This window comes from Capricornis sumatraensis, chromosome 3 (genome assembly GCF_032405125.1).
Source record: "Capricornis sumatraensis isolate serow.1 chromosome 3, serow.2, whole genome shotgun sequence".
NCBI classification, from domain to species: domain Eukaryota; kingdom Metazoa; phylum Chordata; class Mammalia; order Artiodactyla; family Bovidae; genus Capricornis; species Capricornis sumatraensis.
The window spans coordinates 140,256,342-140,262,391 of record NC_091071.1 but is presented as its reverse complement, the minus strand read 5'-3'; the positions used below and the strand labels follow the sequence as shown (position 1 = coordinate 140,262,391).

Genomic DNA, 6,050 nt, shown 5'->3' with positions numbered 1-6,050 from the left:
TTGGAATAACTCTCGATCTTTGGTCAGCTTTAGAGTTATTTCTCCCTGATTTTCCGCTAGGACCTCTTTTACTTTCTCTTTTGCTGACAATCTGGTTGTTTACTTACTGATCCTGTCCAGTCCTGGGCAAGGATCCTACCTAGACCTCACCCTGTTTCTCCAGTGTTACTGAGATGTAATTGATACATAGCTTTCTATAAGCTTGCTATGTGCAGCATAATGGTTTGATATATGTGCATACTGAGAAATGATTACCACAGTAAGTCTAGTTAACTATCACTACACAGTTACAATTTTTTGTGTGTGATGAGAATTTTTAAGACCTACTCTCTTAACAGCTTTCAAATACACAATGCTGTGTATATATATGTGTGTATGTGTGCGTATGTATATACATGTGTATATACAGTCGCTCAGTCATGTCCAACTCTTTGCGACCCCATGGACTATAGCCTACCAGGCTCTTCTGTACATGGGATTTTCCAGGCAAGAATACTGGAGTGGGTTGCCATTTCCTTTTCCAGGAGATCTTCCCGACCCAGGGATTGAACCTGGGTCTCCTGCATTGTAGGCAGATGCTTTACCATCTGAGCCACCAGGGAAGTCTGTATATATGTATAAAATATATATATGTAGATACATCTATCTATATATAGATATGTATATATACATCTAGTCTATACATACACACATCCACAACTAGTCCAAGTTGTACATTACATCTCTAGGACTTCAGTTCAGTTCAGTTCAGTCACTCAGTCGTGTCTGACTCTTTGAGACTCCATGAACCGCAGCACGCCAGGCCTCCCTGTCCATCACCAACTCCCGGAGTCCATGCAAACCCATGTCCATCGAGTCAGTGATGCCATCCAACCATCTCAGCCTCTGTCGTCCCCTTCTCATCCTGCCCTCAATCTTTCCGAGCATCAGGGTCTTTTTCAATGAGTCAGCTCTTCGCATCAGGTGGCCAAAGTATTGGAGTTACAGCTTCAACATCAGTTCTTCCAATGAACACCCAGGACTGATCTCCTTGAGGATGCACTGGTTGGATCTCCTTGCAGTCCAAGGGACTCTCAAGAGTCTTCTCCAATACCACAGTTCAAAAGCATCAGTTCTTCAGCACTCAGCTTTCTTTACAGTACAACTCTCACATCCATACATGACCACTGGAAAAACCAAAGCCTTGACTAAATGGACCTTTGTTGACAAAGTAATGTCTCTGCTTTTTAATATGCTGTCTAGGTTGGTTCCAAATAGGAAAACAACAGACTGGTTCCAAATAGGAAAAGGAGTACGTCAAGGCTGTATATTGTCACCCTGCTTATTTAACTTATTTAACTTATATGCAGAGTACATCATGAGAAACGCTGGACTGGACGAAACACAAGCTGGAATCAAGTTTGCTGGGAGAAATATCAATAACCTCAGATATGTAGATGACACCACCCTTATGGCAGAAAGTGAAGAGGAGCTAAAAAGCCTCTTGATGAAAGTGAAAGAGGAGAGTGAAAAAGTTGGCTTAAAGCTCAACATTCAGAAAACGAAGATCATGGCATCCGGTCCCATCACTTCATGGGAAATAGATGGGGAAACAGTAGAAACAGTGTTAGACTTTATTTTTGGGGGATCCAAAATCACTGCAGATGATGATTGCAGCCATGAAATTAAAAGACGCTTACTCCTAGAAAGAAAAGTTATGACCAACTTAGTATATTCAAAAGCAGAGACATTACTTTGCCGACTAAGGTCTGTCTAGTCAAGGTTATGGTTTTTCCTGTGGTCGTGTATGGATGTGAGAGTTGGACTGTGAAAGAAGGCTGAGCGCTGAAGAATTGATGCTTTTGAACTGTGGTGTTGGAGAAGACTCTTGAGAGTCCCTTAGACTGCAAGGAGATCCAACCAGTCCATTCTGAAGGAGATCAACCCTGGGATTTCTTTGGAAGGAATAATGCTAAAGCTGAAGCTCCAGTACTTTGGCCACCTCACGCGAAGAGTTGACTCATTGGAAAAGACTCTGATGCTGGGAGGGATTGAGGGCAGGAGGAGAAGGGGATATACAGAGGATGAGATGGCTGGATGGCATCACGGACTCGATGGAAGTGAGTCTGAGTGAACTCTGGGAGTTGGTGATGGACAGGGAGGCCTGGCGTGCTGCAATTCCTGGGATCGCAAAGAGTCGGACATGACTGAGTGACTGAACTGAACTGAACTAGGTTGGTCATAACTTTCCTTCCAAGGAGTAAGCATCTTTTAACTTCATGGCTGCAATCACCATCTGCAATGATTTTGGAGCCCAGAAAAAGAAAGTCAGCCACTGTTTTGATGGGACTGAATGCCATGATCTTAGTTTTCTGAATGTTGAGCTTTAGGCCAACTTTTTCACTCTCCTCTTTCACTTTCATCAAGAGGCTTTTTAGTTCCTCTTCACTTTCTGCCATAAGGGTGGTGTCATCTGCATGTCTGATGTTATTGATATTTCTCCCGGCAATCTTGATTCCAGCTTGTGCTTCATCCAGTCCAGCATTTCTCATGATGTACTCTGAATATAAGTTAAATAAGCAGGGTGACAATATACAGCCTTGATGTACTCCTTTTCCTATTTGGAACCAGTCTGTTGTTCCATGTCCAGTTCTAACTGTTGCTTCCTGACCTGCATAAAGGTTTCTCAAGAGGCAGGTCAGGTGGTCTGGTATTCCCATCTCTTTCAGAATTTTCCATGGTTTATTGTGATCCATACAGTCAAAGGCTTTGGCATAGTCAAGAAAGCAGAAATAGATGTTTTTCTGGAACTCTCTTGCTTTTTCCATGATCCAGCGGATGTTGGCTATTTGATCTCTGGTTCCTCTGCCTTTTCTAAAACCAGCTTGAACATCTGGAAGTTTGTGGTTCATGTATTGCTGAAGCCTGGCTTGGAGAATTTTAAGCATCACTTTACAAGCGTGTGAGATGAGTGCAATTGTGCAGTAGTTTGAGCATTCTTTGGCATTGCCTTTCTTTGGGATTGGAATGAAAACTGACCTTTTCCAGTCCTGTGGCCACTGCTGAGTTTTCCAAATTTGCTGGCATATTGAGTGTAGCCCTTTCACAGCATCATCTTTCAGGATTTGAAATAGCTCCACTGGCATTCCATCACCTCCACTAGTTTTGTTTGTAGTGATGCTTCCTAAGGCCCATTTGACTTCACATTCCAGGATGTCTGACTCTAGGTGAGTGGAAGTTGGTATCTTTTGACTCCTTTCACCCTTTTTGCCCACCACCCCAATTCTTGCCTATTCTCCGTTTCGATGAGTTTGGATTTTTCAGATTCCACATATATATATATATATATATATATATATATATATATATATACACTTAAAGGCCTGGTAATATCCTGTTGAATGGATATTAATGGATTAGAGAAACTTTCTGCATCCTAACTCAGGGAGAACAAGACCTCCTGGGGCTGATTCAAGAATGAAAGATTACAGTAGATGTAGTATATTTACAATAGTATCTAGACAGAATAAAGGGTGAGTAAATGTTGGCCATTATAACGTATAACCATATCTTCACCTTTGTTCTTTTATAAAGCCCCACCCATTTAATGAAAGTGTGGGCCTCTTCAGTGACAACCTTCCACTCTATTTATTTTTTCCATTTACAGACAAAGCTACATGTAGTTGATACTGCTGGATCTCAGGGTAGCAAAGAGACCTAAGTAGCATTGTTTCCACTTCAGGAGAGCAGCTCAGTTAATTTAAAATATTTTTAAATTTTATATTGGAGCATAGTTGATAAGCTCAGTTAAGTTTATCTTCCTTCTTAATCAAGGAAGAGTAACTTCTGGTGGGAGAAGGTAGAGCAGGGTCTCTGGGATGAAGCATTTGGAAAAGTTCTGGGGCCACTCATACATACTCCAACAAATATTTTTTGAGCACCATTGATGTTTTGAACCAGTCACTGAAGAAGGCTGCTAAGCCCTGAAAATACAAATGAAAGACATTTTCTGCTCCCAAGTTGCTCACTGTGTAGAGAAGAGGATGTTAAATGGGAAAGGGTACACAGGAAGAATGAACATCCTGAGAGTTCAGGAAGGAGCCTAACCCACAGCAGTCTGATACTGAAACTGAGCTGGGTAGTGTTCCTCCTGGGAATGAGTCTACTGAAGTCATTACATTACATTAAAATAAAAAGGAAAATGCCAGATCATAAAGGATCTTTTGTGTGGTCACAGAAGGGTTCCACAAACCCCTTGCTCCCAGAAGGCAATGTAAGATGTCCCAGGGTGCAGAAGGGACAGAAGGAATGGGAGATGAAGTCGCACTCTTTCTTCCACCCTCAGATTTTCCTTTGCTTCCTCCGCTGTCACTCCAGATTTGTGCTGCAATATCAAAGGGTTATAGTTGGGAAGGAGGTGGGGTGGGGGGTGGGTGGAGAGGAGAGACAGAGGGAGAAAGAAATCCCAAATAATGGCAGCGTAGAGGAAAGGAAGTGTTGGAGCCACCTGGCTGGTGCAGTCATTTGTATTGAAGAGATGTACCTAATTCAGGCATCTGAAACCTAGAGACTGTCCCAGAAAATAAATTTCCCAGGCTATGCAGCGATTCATCAGCCCCAAACTTCATCTCCTTGTTATTTATGAGTTTTTAGAACTTGAATAAATGCCAGGCAAAGTTTTCTAAGTTGGGTTCTTCATTCAGTATGTTTATTTTGAAATAATTTTTTCCTGTGACCAAGTTAAAAGTTAGGTTCACACACTAAAAGGTGAAGAATAGTGATATTGAGGATAAATAAAGCATGCATCCTGATGGCTCTTAATCCCAAATCAACTTTTCTCTCAATATTGAGGGAATGAAAGAAAACGAAATCGTGTTTTTACTTGAGATGTATGAATAACTGTAGGTTTAGCAGAATATGTATTGACATATCAACTTTTCCTAAGTTTTTTTTTTTTAAACTTGTTTAAACTTCTAATTTTTTAAACCTCTGTGAAGTTAAAAAAATATATAAAGTTTTAAAAAATATTGGGCTGGATTTAACTATTTTTGTTTCTGCTATATGAGTCTAAGGCTAACAAAGTGATGCCTAAGATACTATTTGAGCATCTCAAAGAATGTGTTGATTCCTTTAACGATAATTTTTAAGCAGTAATTTCAGTGAACTCCTTAAAAGTTATATGAAAACTTTTTAGTGGATTTAGCTATGGTTTAGAAGTGAAAAAGATTTCAGCTCTAAGAAAATTTATATAACGTTTCAGATCTATTATAGTCTTGAGGATCCTAGATACCATGGTAGTTTAGTGTTGGAACAAGAAATAGTTATTAAAATCGACTGGAAAAGTCTAGTGGGAGATCTTTCAAAAGCCTCATATTGAAAAAACTTGAAGAGGAAAATAACATCTTGATTTCATCAAGATGAGGTGTAAAAATTAAACAGATGGGAGGACATTGCAGAAAAAAAATGTAATAACAAATCTACTGCTTTCCTTCCAAATAATTTCCCAAAATAATCAAACCTGTAAAAATTACATAATATGCAATTAGTGATGTTTTATTGTATCTCTTTTAGTTTTTCATTTTTTTTCCCTCTCCTAGCTCTGTCTGTGGCCAAATAGGCAGAAATGAGAAGACATGTGCTCCTCAAAACCAGTGAGGGGAGAGGACAAAGGGACACAATGAGCAGTTACCATCGGCCGGGATAATGTTCAGCTGCATGGAAGAAAGCCCTGGCTTCCCTGGCTTAGACAAGAATGCATGTGATAAGGAATCTGGGTGGGGCAGTCCAGCACAGATGCTAAGGAAGTCACTGAGGACCCGGGCTCCTTCCCAGGCCCTACGATCACCTTTCCTCCACCACGAGGCACTGTGCTCATGCTCCAGACAAGATAAAGGGGCAGGATGAGAACTGTGAAGATGTACAGCAGAAGGTTCACCCTTGAGTTTAGCACTTGTTTGCAATCAGCCAGCACTGATTTATTCCCATGGCTACCTCTAACCATAAGGCAATCTGGAAGAGGGGAGGATTTCTACCTGGCTATTTTGCCACCTCAAACAGAGATAAGGTCTTTC

At 40.8% G+C, this 6,050-nt stretch overlaps 1 non-coding gene across 1 annotated transcript; it reads right to left on the bottom strand.

Annotated features, from left to right (window-relative positions):
- Positions 1 to 530: 530 nt before the first annotated feature.
- On the bottom strand, positions 531 to 602 carry TRNAC-ACA (transfer RNA cysteine (anticodon ACA)). Its single transcript has one exon. It is a non-coding gene; the product is annotated as a tRNA-Cys (tRNA).
- Positions 603 to 6,050: the final 5,448 nt, after the last annotated feature.